The sequence below is a fragment of the Eucyclogobius newberryi genome, unplaced genomic scaffold (genome assembly GCF_026437365.1).
Source record: "Eucyclogobius newberryi isolate DKJ021-1_F unplaced genomic scaffold, fEucNew1.0.hap1 SCAF_13, whole genome shotgun sequence".
Lineage (NCBI taxonomy): Eukaryota > Metazoa > Chordata > Actinopteri > Gobiiformes > Gobiidae > Eucyclogobius > Eucyclogobius newberryi.
In genome coordinates, this window is record NW_027315757.1 from 24,299,055 (window position 1) to 24,316,451 (window position 17,397).

At 38.9% G+C, this 17,397-nt stretch overlaps 1 protein-coding gene across 2 annotated transcripts in view; it reads right to left on the minus strand.

Moving 5' to 3' along the window:
- The window catches only part of elfn1a (extracellular leucine-rich repeat and fibronectin type III domain containing 1a), a 94,972-nt gene that overhangs the window by 40,454 nt on the left and 37,121 nt on the right, over positions 1–17,397 (minus strand). For both annotated transcript variants that reach the window (XM_072443026.1, XM_072443025.1), the window contains exon 2: positions 12,405–12,533. The gene's annotated coding sequence lies outside the window, so the exon portion shown is untranslated. The remainder of the gene's footprint in view (positions 1–12,404; positions 12,534–17,397) is intronic.

The window sequence follows — 17,397 nt, forward strand, 5'->3', positions numbered from 1 at the left end:
CTGCAGCTGGCCAACTCAATAAATCACAGTGTAGCTCTCAACCTCTATTCTCACAAACGCTCATGTTGGACAGAGCGGCCGCTGCATTATTTTTTGGCATGAGTCAGCATGTTCCAGGTTAAAGATAGGCTTTTGTGCTGTATTTTATAAAAGCAATTCTTAAGTTATAGAAGGAGTGAATGCAAGGGTCTGACAAGTACGCAACGAAGGCATGCGCGGGAGCAGATTGGTGAATTTACTCTCCACTCTTTAAGTTTTCTGGTCAAGCACGTTGTGGTCTGCATCGAGGTGTTATTGCTTTGCCTAGAATGTTCCATAGTATAGTATTAAACTTCACTATTTACCATACTGTGAAACATTCCAGGCAAAGCAATAACATATCCATGGAGACAAGCACTCACAGTGGTTACGCTGTGCACCTCTGTTGATCGGAGTATTACAAAATAAAAGATGGTTGACACTTAATGTTTTATTTATAAGGTTGAAATCTTCATACTGTAAATTGTTGGAGGCAAGCAAAGTTAAGTGTATATTTAATTAGACCGCCCACTTATGCTCCCATGCGCACACACACTCATTTAAACATGGGACTAAATTAGGAATAAACCTGGGAATAAACCTCGACCATGAACAAGACCAAACCAAGTCTATCTATATGACCAGTGTGGCACAACAAACTGCTCGTAAAGTTTGGTCAGGCCAACCCGCGGCGCTGTGGCGTATGAAAGGTGCGCTTTGCCCTCAGACTTTGCTCACTCCACTTCCCCGGCATTCGGCTCCTTCCGGGTCGAGTGCACGCCGTGGGTCGAGTGCACGCCGTGTCTGCGCCTCCGATGGTTAGCTTTGATGTGTGTTTGTGCCTTCCTGTCCAACTAAAGACTAGTTCCTGCATTGATTTTAAATGTAAAAAGCATTGTAAATAGTGCTGACCATCCTTCTCATCATTTTAGTCCTCACACATTTTGTCATTCATAGTTTAAAGCTGAGGCTGTAGCCGCTGCCCTGTCTTGTTGGTGGGTCTTAAACCTCGGACCACATGCTCTATGGACTGAAAGAATAATGAACATCGAATGACACATTGTACAGTTGTGCCGCATCCGTCGTAAGTACGAATCTATGAATAGACATGAATTATGCCTGATAAATGATTGTGCAAATAAACTCCTGTAATGGAACACTGCTAGTTTTCATTTCGCATCCTGAACTTACATATGCGCCTTTAAATAAATTATATGAATGCTCTATTTATTAGCGTGGTGTTGTTGCAAGGAATTAATATGAATAGACAGTCCTTGCCATGCCACACAAGGCTGAACACTCACGATGTGGACACTGAAAGACAATACTACTACACTTAACATAAATAAGAGAAATGGTGTGTCACATGGTCCAAAATATTAAACTCCAGTCATGCAGGGAAGCCAGGGTCTGTGCAACCTGCATTCTGATATAAACACATGTACATAATTGATGTGCTGTTCTTAGGCCATTATTCAAAACACTCACCATTAAGTAACCAACTCTACTTTAACATGGTGAAATAATCCATATTTCTGTCTGCAGTTTTGAAAGTGAGGTTTTGAAGTGAATGCAACTTCTACACACAGTAAGCTTACATCTTGTTGATGTAGTACTGTACCTTCAGTAAGTGACAGTGCATTCCCAGGACTCTACAAATGCATTGTATCAGCACCTAGCCCGGGCTAACTAGACAAAATGTACCGGGGAGATAATACAGGAATGTGTGGAATGATTAGGTGGTATTATCATGAGTTATAGCTGTTGTAAAAAGGTGCGCTATGTAACTTTCCTGTTGGGGGGTACTGCACATGCATTACATTTTACTGCGTCAAATACAGTGAAAAACCTTACATTCATATAATGAGACATGCCATACTGTGGGAAATTATAGGAAGTCACAGCAATTACATCTCCATAGAGACAAGAAAGAGGCAGAAAAATTACAACATTAACAATACTATTAGATCAAAACTTCACTATAATGAAATTCAACAAATATCAATGCCACACTACGCTGCTTTAATCATGTTATTTTGCGCTCCCAATTAATGTGCCAAGAGTGATATCACAGCAGTGTAATTGGCTCTTTGGGATTAATTGAATAATTAAAAAGGGAAAATGAGTTGATCATCCATAATACAAAGAGTTGAAAGTAATTCGAGACACGTGCTTGTAATGGTATTGTTGTCTCTAAAAGGCCCGTCCACAGACCAGAGTTGTCTTACACAGATTAGATTACAGAGTCTAATAGCAAGAGAGCAGGTAAATATGTCGCGATGAGAGCGCATCAAAAGCTGAACTTATGACCTCTGGCAGCGGTTCTCAAGCCGTGGTGCAGGCACTTCTGATTGTAAAATAAAGTAAAAAAATAAATAAACGGGGAGTTAGTCTAATGCTATTTCCCCTTGTTCCTCCATCAGCACATAAACTGAGCTAAGTGTAGCCGGGGCATCCTTCAGTGTCCCGTATTGATGGATCGAGCTTGAGTTGATTCATTAAGGTTTGAGTGGAGCTGCTAATGTACTTTGGACTCTGATGAAGTTAGTGCCGAACACAGCGGTGCACAGTATTGAACCACAAAATGTAACATCAAACAGAGGCAAAGAGTGTGCTCTGTGTCGGAATAAGAGGACATTTTGAATATGGTTGTATAATGGTTGTCAGCTCTATAGCCCTGACACTCCAACTACTATTATTTATTCTCAAAATGATCGCATTATAGTCTTGCTTCCACGCTTGGGCCATGCCAATGTAAAAAGTCTGCACTCAAACTATTCAGATTACTACATAATATACATTTAAAGATTATTTTTTACTTGTGTTGTGTTGTTTATTACTGCACTAATACAACAACAACAAAACCTATTACTACATTTCAATTAGAACAGCCCATTCAAACAAGGGAAGCTGAATGAAGTGTCTTGCCCAGAGACACAACAAAAGCAATTGGTCTGAGCAGGAATCGAACCTCTGACCTTCGGGTTTGTTTTGTAATGGTTAAAATGTGGTCCTGGCAAGTTGTTACACTGTATTCACTCCGTTTTACACAGAGAACCATTATTAAATTAGTCATGCAGCATACAGCACATTATTCCTTATTTGAATTTAATTTTCCCAAAAGTGCCGCAACCCATTTAGCACGTCTCATAATATGCTGAACCCAGATCTTTTTTGTTAAATTCATTATATCCCAATTTTAGTCAAATTAACTTTCAAGAAAGGTCATGCATAACTTTTCCATGCCATGTAGCGGTATCTTAATTTGCAAGACTTAAACGGAATATTTATTATGCAATTCTACAGCTAATTGTGGACGTTGATTTAACACAACCTTTCTGTTCTCCACATAAAAGTAGTGCAATAAATTCTCTTATCAATTAGCTGACTTTATAGCTGGTATCTTCGACGCAGGGGGTATGGCAGCAATATGTACGTAATGGAGGCATCTATAATTCTTTATCATCGTCATCTAAGTTGTTATCTCAAGGCTATGAATGTGCACACAGAGGTTAATTTCTCATAACTAATGCTGGAACATGCCGGCTGACAAAGTGGCTATTGCTCCTTTGCATTTTCCTCCTGAGAGACGAGGAAACACAATTGAGCCATTATAATGCAGAGCTAGTGTGGATTAATACATGTTGATAGCTCCGGTAACTCAAGTTTTGTGCACCAGCGGATTCAACGATTCTCCCTGCCTGTTTGTATTATATGTTGGAATAAAAGACTTTGCCACATTCATCCTCATGGACACAGGAGACAAAGGTGGGTGACGTGTCTTGAATTTGTAAAACTCAAAATGATTCAAACGTGTTTTTTTCCATTTTAAAGAGAATTGTATGCAATAAATTTGAACCAGCAGTTTTAAATTCCAAAATCTGATGAAGCAAATAGATGTGGCCAAAGATGCAAATCCCACCCACAAAGAGTCAGCGTTAAAAAGTCAGGAGGACAACATTTTTCCATCTCATTACGATAAAGAGCTTTACATCAGGAAACATTTAACAGAAGTGTCTACATTTGCCCACTGACAACAACGCAGCCTTGCAACATTGGCGACATAACTATTAAGGCAGTAAGTAAGTAAATGTTATTTGTATTGCCCCTTTCACAGACAGAAGTCACATAGTGCTTCACAAAACACAGAATAAAACAATAAAAACACAAACAACTTACAGTGAGCGATACATATGCAACAATATACAGTCAAATCAGTCCCTAAAACAAATGCAATTAAAAGGCTTGACTAAATAAAAAGGTTTTAAGCTGACTTAAAAGCAATAACTGAGTCCAGTGACCGTATTAAAGCGTATTGTTCTTTATAACAAACATCATTCTAAGCTAAATTTCCCCACCTTACTAAAAGTTCTGCACAATAACGTTTACTTTAATCATATCAGGAAAATCTGCTATTTGTTTCCACCATTTTCAGTATAGTCCTGTTTTGCATTAACCTTTGACGACTCCTTACAGTGATCATATAAATATGCATTATGCTGCATCAGCCAGTAAACTCAGCCCGCTCTACAAGGATTTGATAAATATCCACTGTAGTATCAAAGTTTTAGAGATGATTCACACTGATAGCGTAATGTGTCAAAGGCAAATAACATCCTGCTGTGTGCATTTTTAACCCTCGCATTCAAAAACAATATAGTCCCCCCCAAACTCTTTCAGCTCACCATAATGTGCTTGTACTTATACTTTTTAAATTTGAATTGCCATATGTGCAGTTCAGAAAAGGTTGGATTTTTAACTTTCACAAACAGAAACAGATGGTAAATTCAAAATGGAAATAATGAAACAAACACCTGTTTCAGTTTGAACCTATCACCGGTCACTTTATCAAATGCATTCAAAATGTACTCGGGGAAGAAATAAGCATTATAACACACAACACATAGTCACAGTTCCACATTTCATGCATTTACTGAAGATGGGCTGTAGACAGCTTGAAAAACCCTACTTTAATGATTTTAAATGATTAAATCCCAATTGGCACAACCCTAAAACTGTATGTCATGTCTTGTTAGTGTCCTGTACACATAATGGTGAATACAAACCCTACAGGACAAAATATCTGTGCAATATTGGTACAATCTCTGTCACATATTGTATCGATTTGATTGACTTGATTCGAGTTTGTGCCACGGAAAACACAATTTACATGCACATATATAAAAGGATTGGGTAGAAGAAAAACCTAAGCATGGTTGCTTTTAATCTAATAATACGTTTCTGTCTGTAAATAACAAGAAAATAATGATATACTAACACTTCATAATCATTAATAAACAATACAACATTTGTAAAATCAGTTTAATCCTACGTAAATCATTTTGTACGAGCATACATAATCGCAAGTTTAATATTTAAGCTGCAGTGCCAGTGTGTCTCATCGGATGTGCTTTGTAAAATATATTATTGTGTTAAAAAGGGGGATGTACACAATTGGCAAGTTATTTTATGCAACTTTACCTCTGCTGTCTTGATTTATATTGTGTTGTAGAAAGAAATGAAGCATTTTGTGGTATTATGTGGTGGTGTGTGGTCTTTTCACGCTGTTGTTGACGACTTATAGGCCAGATTCAGAGGCGTTTTTAGTACAGTAGTGAAATTTGTGGTTGTGGGCCACATCTGCATGACAAATATCAGATATGGGACATTCTATTGGATCATAGCATAAACCTGAAATGGCACAGTGGTCTCAAAATAGCCCCTGTGTTTTTACTGTTGTGTTCTAAGCAAGTACTTTTCTGGTTACATTCCCGGGCGAAGTTCCTGCCTCCTAACTCTCCTCATGGCTCCTCAGACACGATTCATATAACCTGCTATTGACACGTTCAGCCATCCTCCTGTTGATTACCTGCAGGCTGTCGGACATGAACAAGTATTTCAACCGCAACTATTCTGCAAATCAGTCACATTTTACACACGGTAACATCCTGTGACCGTGCACGCAGTAAATGGACATAAAAAGCATACGACCACTGCTGTTCCAAGCTGCTAGGATTCTGGCTTACTGGAGCAGAAGCAATTAGCAAAGAGGTCGTATAAAAAAATGAGAATTTTACAGTTTTAATGAAGCGAACTGGTTTGTTATGTGGCAGAGAATGCGGGTGACATCACTGTATTGTTGAGATATGACAATAGAAAAGAAAACGGGCAACCAAATTACCACAAAGCCTGGCATTTATGTGCAACATTATTTCTCTAAGCAAACATGCAGACATCGAATTGAAAAACTACTTATAAACCAATTATTGCTACATTAACATATTTATTAAAGGTGTATAGAATGATAGAGTTCATCGTAATATGGAATTGGTTCTGGTAATCTGCTATTTACTCAAACGCATTAGCCTGCAATGGAAAGGAAAACATCACACAGTCGTCTGAATATTATTTAATTGCCTGACAAACCGCCACAATTGCATATTTCATTAATATATTTTACATTTAATATATTACGTGGCTTCAGCTTATTGAAAAGAACTTCTAAATGTCACAGTTTGTGTAATATGGTTTTGGCATATGGATGGTTTTGTTTATAACATTTGTGTTGCTGAAACAATATTTCACACCAGCAAAATAGTTTGGCTGTGTGAACTGGAGAAGACAATTGGGCATAATTTCATGCTCCATTGCTACTTGTTTACAGGCAAACAAACTCACCAACAGACAATGTTTCTCTGAATAAGTTCAGGGTTTTCAGTTTTCGTCGCCATTGCACAAATGCTGTTAAAACTTCGGTAAACTTTCAAAACTGTTTAAATCAAGACATACTTTTACAAACGTCCACCTCACAATGTTATAAATATGAATGCATCAATTTGTCAACTGTCCTACAGAGACATGCATGTGTTAGGTAAAATTGGCCCAATGGACAGGTGTTTGCATATTCTGCTATAACACTTAAAACATTGCATCTGGTTCATCCAATGTAAATGCTATGTCCTTAAATTAAAAATAAAATAAAAAAAGAGCACCCTGACTTATAAAATTACAAAAAAGTAGAACAAAACTGCACTGCTCTTTACAGCAACCACACCTTCCATAGACGTGTATCACAGACTGAGACTGCCTGTCACTTCACACAGTGTAAACCTCAGTGTGGATTTGAGGGTGTTAATGCTCTCACATTATTAAAGCGTGATGATAAATGAAACATCTCCCCGAACAGGCTATTAACAAACCTTATCTTTTCACAGCCGGCATCAACTGCACAAAAGCCCTGCAAGTCGGCAAACGCGCACGTAATGTATCGTTCTGTCTACTTCCTTTTTCTGGTATTGACTTGTTTTCATGCCACCTTAGCTTTCAAAAACAGCACATGTTCATTTGTTTGAGACAGACTAAAAAATATCTAGCTCGATATAGTTGTCATCAGATATTTTGTTTTCTTTCATCCTTTACTTTTATATGTAAATATATTTTGGTCTTGAAAACAAATATAACGCAGCTTTTGACATTGTGGTTTATATTTATGCATGCATTTTGAAACATCCCAAAATAAACAATTTGACAATGTTCTCCTTAAAAAAACCTTTCGCCGCCTCCTTAAATGTATTCTGTCCTCCTCTGTCTTCCATTAGCGCTGGAAATAGCTTTGTTTTTTCAGCTTTAAATCATTAAGAAGTTGTCAACTTGCACGAAATTACAAGGCCTTGCTTTCTCGGCCGTAATAATTTATAATGGAAATAATTGTTACTTTGCAGAGGTTGCCAGGTTGCCTCTTTGCTGGAACGACCTGCATATGTGTCATTGGGCTCTGGCAGGGTTACAGCCCTCAGGGGCCCGCGCTGCGCCCAGGACTTAGGCTAAAGGAAATAAGGAAGTAATGGATATAAAGTTAGGATTTACAACGCCGGCTTTAACCTCAAGGAAAAGTTTGGGATATATACTGTTAAAACGAGTTTCAGGACAGATTTTTGTGCAGATTTTGAAGTTGTTTGTCTTCCACCTGTAGGAATGTCACAAAATAAAATGTATTTATAATTAGAGTTGTTTTTGAGAAGTAACATTCGCGATTGTTGGTACCAAACGACAGTGAAATCCACTTTCATTTGCTTGTCTAACCGACTCCTTACATTATAAAATCAAACTTTCTGAATGAAACAGTATGATATTGGCATGTAAAGAGCCTTATAAAAAAAAGTACTTTACATGGAGTTGAAAGTACCCGATGCCTATAAAATGCTCACAATTATAGTTATTTACGACGTTTCCTTACGATTATATTGTGACCTGAATAATCAAAAATAAAACTGGGCAACCACATTTTCACAGAGGAACAAAGCTTTAGAACAGCAGTGACGACCGTTCCAAGCACAGCCAACCAGAGCGTGCTTTTCAGAGACATAAAATACGTTATTATTACAATCCCTGGTCCAAAACAAAAGAATGTGGGCTGTAATCAAAGCTAAAGGCGGTCCAACAAAATTAGAGCGTGTGCCCATTTTTTCTGTGATGACCTTTTTCTTGGACAAGGAGCGTAGATGCCGACAAAAGGCTCGTTTTGTGGCAACGTGCTGCTTTTAAATGATGGGAAAACATTACTAATTTACAAAAAAAAGTCATGATACACGCCATGCGTGTATCATGTAATGTTCCACAGTAATGTATTTAGAACATTGTCAAGGCAGATAAAAAACAGATTATGTGCAAAAACTGTGCATTCTTACTAATTATTTACACTAAAAATCAGTGGTTTCCCTTATGATTTGATGTATTTGTTGGTTAAATTAACAATTCTATGATTTTAGCCAACACAAATTACATTAACTTAAGGTCACTATGATATTTCTACACTTTTTTTTGAGCATGTGGCTTATACTTGTTACTTACACTTCACACTATATTCCTCACTGTGTCAGCTGAAACAATACTTTATATCACACTTACATTATCTGAATACAATCTTCAGCCAAGGCGTGAATTTGCACTGGCACAAAAAACAGAATAAGTAGCACGGAAAGTTAATTTGTTCAAACAGCGATGTGTGGGTTTGCAGTTAAACGGTTAAAACAAGACCATTTGTTACAAAACAGAATGCTGAATGCAGAAAATGGTGCTATTTCATGTTCCATCAAAGCCAAAGCAGAATTATATTTGCTGTATATTCAATTTCTTGCCTCACGGACACGGCATTTTGCAAATATCCTCTAAATAATGCGTTTACCTCCTGGTGTGCACCCGCAAAAGTTCAGCACAGTCACCTTTTTACAAAACTAGAGCTCTCTAAAGACTTTAAAAGGCATTTGTCTTTGCTCCGGGGAAATCCAAATGTTTGCCTCCGTCGCTGCATTATTTATGAGCGCTGAAAGTCGAGGCAGAGATTTTGTCAACCCGAGTGTGATTTGCAGTGCATGGTTCTGTCCTCTCTTCCCTTCGAGTATGTCATTCTACCTGGATGCACCTCAGCCACTTTAAAGACCCGCTGCTTACGCCGACGGTCTGCTGCCGGGGAGATGTTTGAGCAAATGTGTTCAACTGTCTGCTCCAGAGGTCTCCATTCATCAGGGAAACATCAGCCAGTGCCAGGGCAACTAGATGTGGCTGCTCCGTTATAGAAAAGCAATGTGATTATGTAAAACGTTATTTATGTCAGAAGCAATTAAAAGTGCTCAGAATTGCCTTTCAGTAACTTTGTCTTCTGTCTTTGTCTGTCTTCTTTGTGTTTGTAAAGCGTCTTCTTCAAATCACCAAAACAGTTTTATGATAATAGATGAGTTACTTTCCTCCATGTTTTTAGGGGGGAAATGAGCGCCCATATCATTTTGAACTCAAATTAATTATTATTTTTGATGCGCAATGTTTTTGTAATTGAAATTATGATTTGAATTTCATTTGCATAGCCAGAGGTTGTAAACATATTGTTAATTAAATGTTAATTGCGATTGAGAGTCAGTCATTTCTAATGATCAATGAGCAGCTTTGGTCTTTTCCATCGAGTCGATCCTTTGTTCTGTCCTGAAGTATGCGCTTTGGAGTTTAAAATTAGTTTTGTACTCAAGAATTGAATTTTAAAATGTCAACGATCAATACGAGGGAAAAATGTTTTATACATTCTTTGTTATCCAGCTCGGGCTATATTTCAAAAGCAAAACAATAAATAGCGTCACAGTGTTCTTGAAGTATTGAAAACAGCATGGTTTTCACATCTTGATATTTTTCTGGTTTCTTTAGTTTGTTCCGTCCGTGAATGAGCTCAAACTGTATTACATGTTACCCCACAACAATCATCTTAGATAATTGATCACATAATCTGTTATATGTCACCTTTTAACCCCAATTAAAGCAGTGTGTGTGTGTGTTGGTTGAAATGAACGCTCTGTAAGCCGCGCTCATATCAGGACCTGAGCGTTTAACATGCAGCTACACGAGGACTAGACAACATGAAGAGCGGCTTGGGCCAACTGCACACATAATTACACTGCTGTGTCAGGGCACAGGGTTGCCACGGCTGCACTTTACAACAGAAACTAATACAAGAAGTGCAGCACAACTCCCACGGGATCTAATAGGATATGCAAATACAAGTGAATAGGTATGCGTGGAAAATAAAGCTGAGGAAGGAACATCATTAGAGAGGGCTCATTGTGATGCAATAAAGAGCGCCCTGGAAAGGTTTAATCAACTTGTTCGATCTGTGTGGAGTTCAGCTAAGTAGATGCTCCGGAGCGGCTGAATCCACAAGTGCTGTTCAAGTCTTCACTCACTTGACTAATGGCGGCTCTACCTTTCACTGCAACACTTGCACAAATTATAAAGAATGAAACGTCTCTATTGATGAAAATGTCTCCCCAACAAAGTACAATGCGAAAAGGGGAGTGGTTTGCTCACATCAAGGCCTATCGACTTAAGTGTTCTTCTACAGTTCATAGACATTGGGTTAATGTGTGTCTCTATTTAAAGATAACTAGTTGACGTTGTTGTTGTTGTTGTTGCTTTTAACTGCAAAGGTGCATTTACCGCCATCTACTGCATCTAGCGACTTGTTGTAGTTGTACGTCTTTAAAGTATGTGTTTTACGCTAAGAAAAAAGAAGAGCGACAGAGGAAGAGAGAGAGAGAAAGAGAGAGAGAGAGAGAAAGAGAGAGCAAAAGAAAGAGAGAGGAAAAGAGAGAGAAAGAGAGAGAGGAAAAGAGAGAGAAAGAGAGAGAGAGAGAGAAAAAGAGAGAGGAAAAGAGAGAGAAAGAGAGAGAGAGAGGAAAAGAGAGAGAGAGGGAAAGAGAGAGAAAGTGAGAGAGAGAGAGAGAAAGAGAGAGGAAAAGAGAGAGAAAGAGAGAGAGAGAGGAAAAGAGAGAGAGAGGAAAAGAGAGAGAAAGTGAGAGAGAGAGAGAGAGAAAGAGAGAGGAAAAGAAAGAGAGAGGAAAAGAGAGAGAAAGAGAGAGAGGAAAAGAGAGAGAAAGAGGAAAAGAGAGAGAGAGAGAGAGAGAGAGGAAAAGAGAGAGAGAGAGAGAGAAAAAGAGAGAGGAAAAGAGAGAGAAAGAGAGAGAGAGAGAGGAAAAGAGAGAGAGAGGGAAAGAGAGAAAGAGAGAGAGGAAAAGAGAGAGAAAGAGAGAGAGAGAGAGAGAGAGAGAAAGAGAGAGGAAAAGAAAGAGAGAGGAAAAGAGAGAGAAAGAGAGAGAGAGAGGAAAAGAGAGAGAGAGGAAAAGAGAGAGAAAGTGTGAGAGAGAGAGAGAAAGAGAGAGGAAAAGAAAGAGAGAGGAAAAGAGAGAGAAAGAGAGAGAGGAAAAGAGAGAGAAAGAAGAAAAGAGAGAGAGAGAGAGAGGGGAAAAGAGAGAGAGAGAGAGAGAGAAAAAGAGAGAGGAAAAGAGAGAGAAAGAGAGAGAGAGAGAAGGAAAAGAGAGAGAAAGAGAAAGAGAGGAAAAGACACACACACAAAAAAACACCCCAGCCACTAGTTGACGATGTGATTCCCGTCCTGTTCTAGAACTTCCTGATGATGACATCACAGTGGTACAGTGGGTGGGGCCTATGTGACTTTGGCAGATTCACAGTTTTTGAAAGAAATATACAAAATAACATCATTATTTGTTTGGGATTGTCTCCACAAACCAACATTCTTAATCTCGTGGCTTTAAGTCCTTTTAACCGACAATAATCACGTCTTTGCAGTTGAATATTGGCACCACATTTGGAGGAAAAATATTTAACGTTTCTTTATTTTTGCTGACAGAGAAGGCATTGAACTTCATGCCAGTTTTTTTCTTTTTTCTCATGCGGATAGGCCCAGTGATTACAGGGATATTAAGCCTAAACCAGGTTAACAAATCGGCAATCTGAAACGTTAAGCATCTGTTCTGTCAAAAAAATTAAAAATGATTACCCTCCCCCAAAAATGCATACATTTTCCTCCCATGCGTGTGATTGGTTACCTTTTTTCTCCTCCGGTCCAGGCTTAGCGCAAGATCCGGAGATGGGTCCCCAGGCGCTGTCTTGCGAGGCCCCCACTGCTCCTGACAGGTTGTCCCAGCGTCATCGAAGAATGCAGAGGATAAATTTTCCTGCGGGACAATTAAGTACAAGTTTACCTGACAATGCATAAACAAAAGACTCAATGGCAAGCACATTTTGATGTGAAAAAAAGTCATAATTTTGTATGTAAACAGAATCAGACAATTATTTTACATTCTGCAGCTTCAATAGCCTGGTACACCGTAATTGATTGGAACTTCTGTATACCCTGCATTATGGAAACACTTCTGCCTGACAATGATAAAGCAGATCCCAGCTCGGTTTAATCCACTGCATTTCCTTGCATATTTATCACCCAAACAAACATAGCGCGAAGGTGCTAAAACACACGCTTGACGGAGCTCGCCACAGCACAACTTCACCTTTTACCGCAATGTGCATTTGCTGTACAAACTGTCAGGACAAGTGTTTCAGGTGCTCCCTCCATCTCCACAAATAAACACAGACAAGACGTTCCCTATAGACCAGACACACTGGTGGAGGAGTAGAAGTGTTTCAAAATAATAGTTAAAAGAACATGGTGTTGGTAGGTATTAGAAGTGACAGCAAAGATGTTTCGTGAATCAACTTGTGTGACGTTTGGGGAAAGAGAAAGTCTTAATGTCGCAACTGGTTGAACTAAAGGCAGAGTAATTAAAATTGGGGCACCAGACTTTTTCTTGTAAAAGTGCACATTCTGTTTTTGGCCCATGGAGTATATTGAAACATACATTTATGTATTTATTTATTTATTTGTCTATGGGAGTTTTTATTTATTTATAGGAGATCTTCTACTGAAAGTGTTTTTCAGACTTCCTATAAGTGATCTGTTCTTCTGGATCTACCTCTGTATCTACCTGCGTTGCACCAATGAAATTTCCCCATGTGGGACAATAAAGGAATATCTTATCTTATCTTATCTTTTGTAAAGACCAGGCATTGGGTCAGGAGTGCCTAGCTATTGATGGATTTCAGCTCAGATCACAACATTTGACAGGTCTATAATAATGTAGATCAGAAGTACTTTTATCATTTTATTCAGCTGAAAGGAGAAAGATGGGAGGCAGATTGAACATGTCATTTTTCTATATATCTTGGATAAATGACGATTACAGCTTGGAACAGATCCAGTGATGTTCTATAGAGAAGAAGCGATCTGTCAGGAATGGCTCTGACATAAGTAACAGAATATAGCTGTGACAACACATCAGGTACCAACACGCTGTTATCTTGCTTCCTCACAAACCAACAAAGACAGAGCATTCCCTGTAGACAATACAGACTTACCCAGTGGAATCTATGTTGAGGCAGTGTTTCAAAAATGGACTACTTTCACACCAAGCAGCCTCAAACAACGGCTCCTTTGAGGTAGAAAAGAAGTGTCTGTCATGGCCGGGCTGAACAGCTGATCTGTAGGAAGAGGCTTGTCTCCTCCAAAAGAACTGCGGTACACTCTGTACACTTTGTACACTTTGCTTCTCTCTCGCTGCTTGCTCTTACATGGGCACCGCTAAGCTTCCTGCCAGGATGTAAAGCAGTGGATGATGGGTGTAAGTGGCGTTCTCCTGACACACGTCCATCACGGTAAAGTCTTGGAGGGGCCTGTGGGAGATAGGGACATGCTGCAATGTCCTGTGCATAGACTGGTGATTGACTCACGCTTCAGAAAGCGGGAAGGTATACCGCTGTCATTCAAACGGATAAAAGACACTCCAGGATGACAGCTCGCCGCTTTTTGCCACCGTTATTTCACAATGTTGACATGTAATCATGGGTTGAAGACAGGTTTAGTTTTCAACATAAACATGGGCGGAGAAAATAATAGAGTCAAGGTACACAGAAAAAAAAAATGTATATATATATATATATATATATATATATATATATATAGGTACGGGTAAATAAAGAAAATACCATGGCTTCGGTTTATTAACTTTACAAAGTCCAAAAGCGGAGGCGATGGGCTCCGGGGCCAGTCTGGGACCCGCATATACTTCAGAGCTGAGCAGAGTTTAGTCAATATCATTATTTGCTCCAAGAGCTGCTTCTTAAGGATTTTTTTTTATCTTGCAGGTTTGTTTTGGGTCTTCTTCCGGGTCACTGGAGCGTCATCTCTGATTGGCTGAAAGTTCGACAAAGCTGAAGATCTCTGTGTCGACGCTTTGGACTCTCTCGGCCCTTGGACGTGCGTCCAAAGCGTCGAGAGCGCCGAAAACGCAGGAATCGCGCCGCGGAAAACGCAGGAGGCGTTCGACGCGCCTTTACATAGACTTTGAATGTAAACTGGATGCTTTGGACGCCGCGGTCTGAAGGGGCCTTAAAAGATGGGACAAACTATACCAACTCCGAACACAAGGGGCCAGTAAAGGGGAAAATCGCGTTTAGTAGTTTACTCACTATAGGATATAGGCAATGTTGGGTCAAAATTGGAGCTTTGACCTTTGATTAAATATACAATTTTAATTCAATGGCAAAATCCTATCCCACAATTTCCGTCACAAGTGTTGTTTTCTTTGTGCAAAAACACATTTTAAAAGTTGGTTTCAGGGGGAAAAAAACACCGTTATTGAAAAGGTACACTCATCTTTGCCTGAAGAAAACATCTCTTGTTGCACATCTTTGCTTCTTGTAGAAACAATGTAGGAACACAAGCACCGTATTTGTTACTGACACCGTCCAGGAATACTACATTTTTCTCTTTTCTTTACTTTGAACAGACCTTTTAGAGCGCAGCCATCTGGAACTCACAGACCACACCAAAACAGAGCAAAATGTGGCCAAACACTGGAATGGACAACAATCTGTACCCAAACAGAATATGAAAAAAATATATATATATCAGTAATATAATTCAGTAATCTTGGTTTTAGATTGATTTACTAACAGGTTACAGGGTTTAGATTACGTAATAAGACTGGCTGTACATATTGCAAAAAATGAATGAAACAATTCAGAAATACATTGAAACCTGTCTAGTTTAAAGAATGTTCAAATCTTAAATCAAGATATTTAGAATGTTTGACAAACGTGGACACACTCTTACCGTGGATACACTCTTTTGCCGTATGGCCTGAAGATAACTGCAAGTATAATCCTGTGACGTTAAACCCAAACTAACGATAAGTATCAGATCCCTGCGTGACATAATGGAGGGACAATGTTTAGACTCTGAGACTGAGGTGCAATTTTATATGACTGGGTTACTGAATCCAAAAGATTTAGTTCACTCCTGCTGCTCCTGTTACCATCAAGGAAAGTAAATCCACTTAGGTGATTAGAAATGTACATTGTTACTCACTCATTGCACTCGCTGATGGATGACTCCACTATCTGTGATAATCCGGCACGCACCCTTCCATAAAAACACTTGTAAATACAGAATAAAATGTTCTAAATCTAATGGTTTGGTGAGCAGTGTTTCCAAGTCATTCAGCCATTTATTCTAGTGCAGAGATGACGCAATTTGCAACGCACCAGAGTATGTCTTTAAGTGGATCTATATCCATGGAAACAAGCACATTGCATCACCAAGTCGCCAAGTCAGATCTATGGAGAAGCGTTTCAACTCATAGAAGGGATTTAAATAAATGTGTGGAAAACTATGGAGTCCCTCACCAAATAGTGTTCAGACTTTTCAAAAATAGTAGATGAATATGTTCGACGATACAGAAAATAACTTTAGATCCAACGGATTTAAAACATGCAGTAGTGAAAATGTGCCTACAAAAGTGTGATATGCCAGCTGTATAAAGTGGTGAATCTGTCATTTCCGTGGGTGGACTCGCTGGAGGCACTCCGGGGTGCGGCGCTGCTTTTAACCTAACTTGGCATTTCTCCTGGTTTCTGTGTCCAAATGCCCTGGTGCCACTTTTAGGCTTGAAACAACTTTCTCACAAATTCAAAATGTGGACGGACACAGACTTCAATTACACGGACAAGGACGGCCTGCCAAGCGCCTGTGTAAACATGCTGACTGAGGGGGAGGAGGAAATAGAAAGGGCTTGAAGAAGAAGGCCATTTTTCCTCCCAACAACAATGCAATGTAACAGACAATTCACTATTTTCAAAAGTTGGATTGAATATTCTGAGGTGTGAATTTTTCAAGGTAACAATAAAAAATAATCTATCTTTAGTGCTGGCCCATAGTTGTGTGACTTTATACCAACATAAGCGCAGAGAGATCAATTACCGACCTTGGTAATTTGCTGAATGTCACAATATACCTTCAGAACAAAGACAAATTTTAACTTTGATTAGATGCAGTAGAATCTAAAAAAATATATAATTTTAGACCAAACCGGATCACATATATTTATCGATGTTTAGGGCTCTCCAGAGACTGATAAGACAAATTACTCTGAAGATGATTATATCATTTTAAAGCAATATAATATTGAGTGCAGCCATAACCCAGACAGCCTGAAGCATTTGTATATAAAACTGTACCGTTCTTTTCAGACTATGTCAATGTATTTATATATTCCCCTCAGAATCAATACATGAAAAGCATAAGCAAGCAAACAAAAGCGGTATCAGATGAAATGTTTGACAACTGTTAATGGGATAAAATGCTCAAACCCTTAACCATAATGCAACATTCTCTAAACATGTTGTATGTCAGGATGATGTTTAGGTCACTACAGAGTTTCAAAAATCAATCCAACCATAGAAATACTGTATGAAACATCCCACTTGACTTCAGCACTATGTATATGGGCCTAAAACTCCTGCCATGGACACAATAAATGGATACTGTGGAACATACTTCTGGCGGCAGGAAAGACGGCAACAACAAAGAAATGGATGACACAAACTGAACCAACGACCAAGGACTGGACCAACATTACAACTGACATTCAAAAAATAGAAGAAAAAAAATGCATTCAGACTTTGAATTTGAAAATGGACATTGAA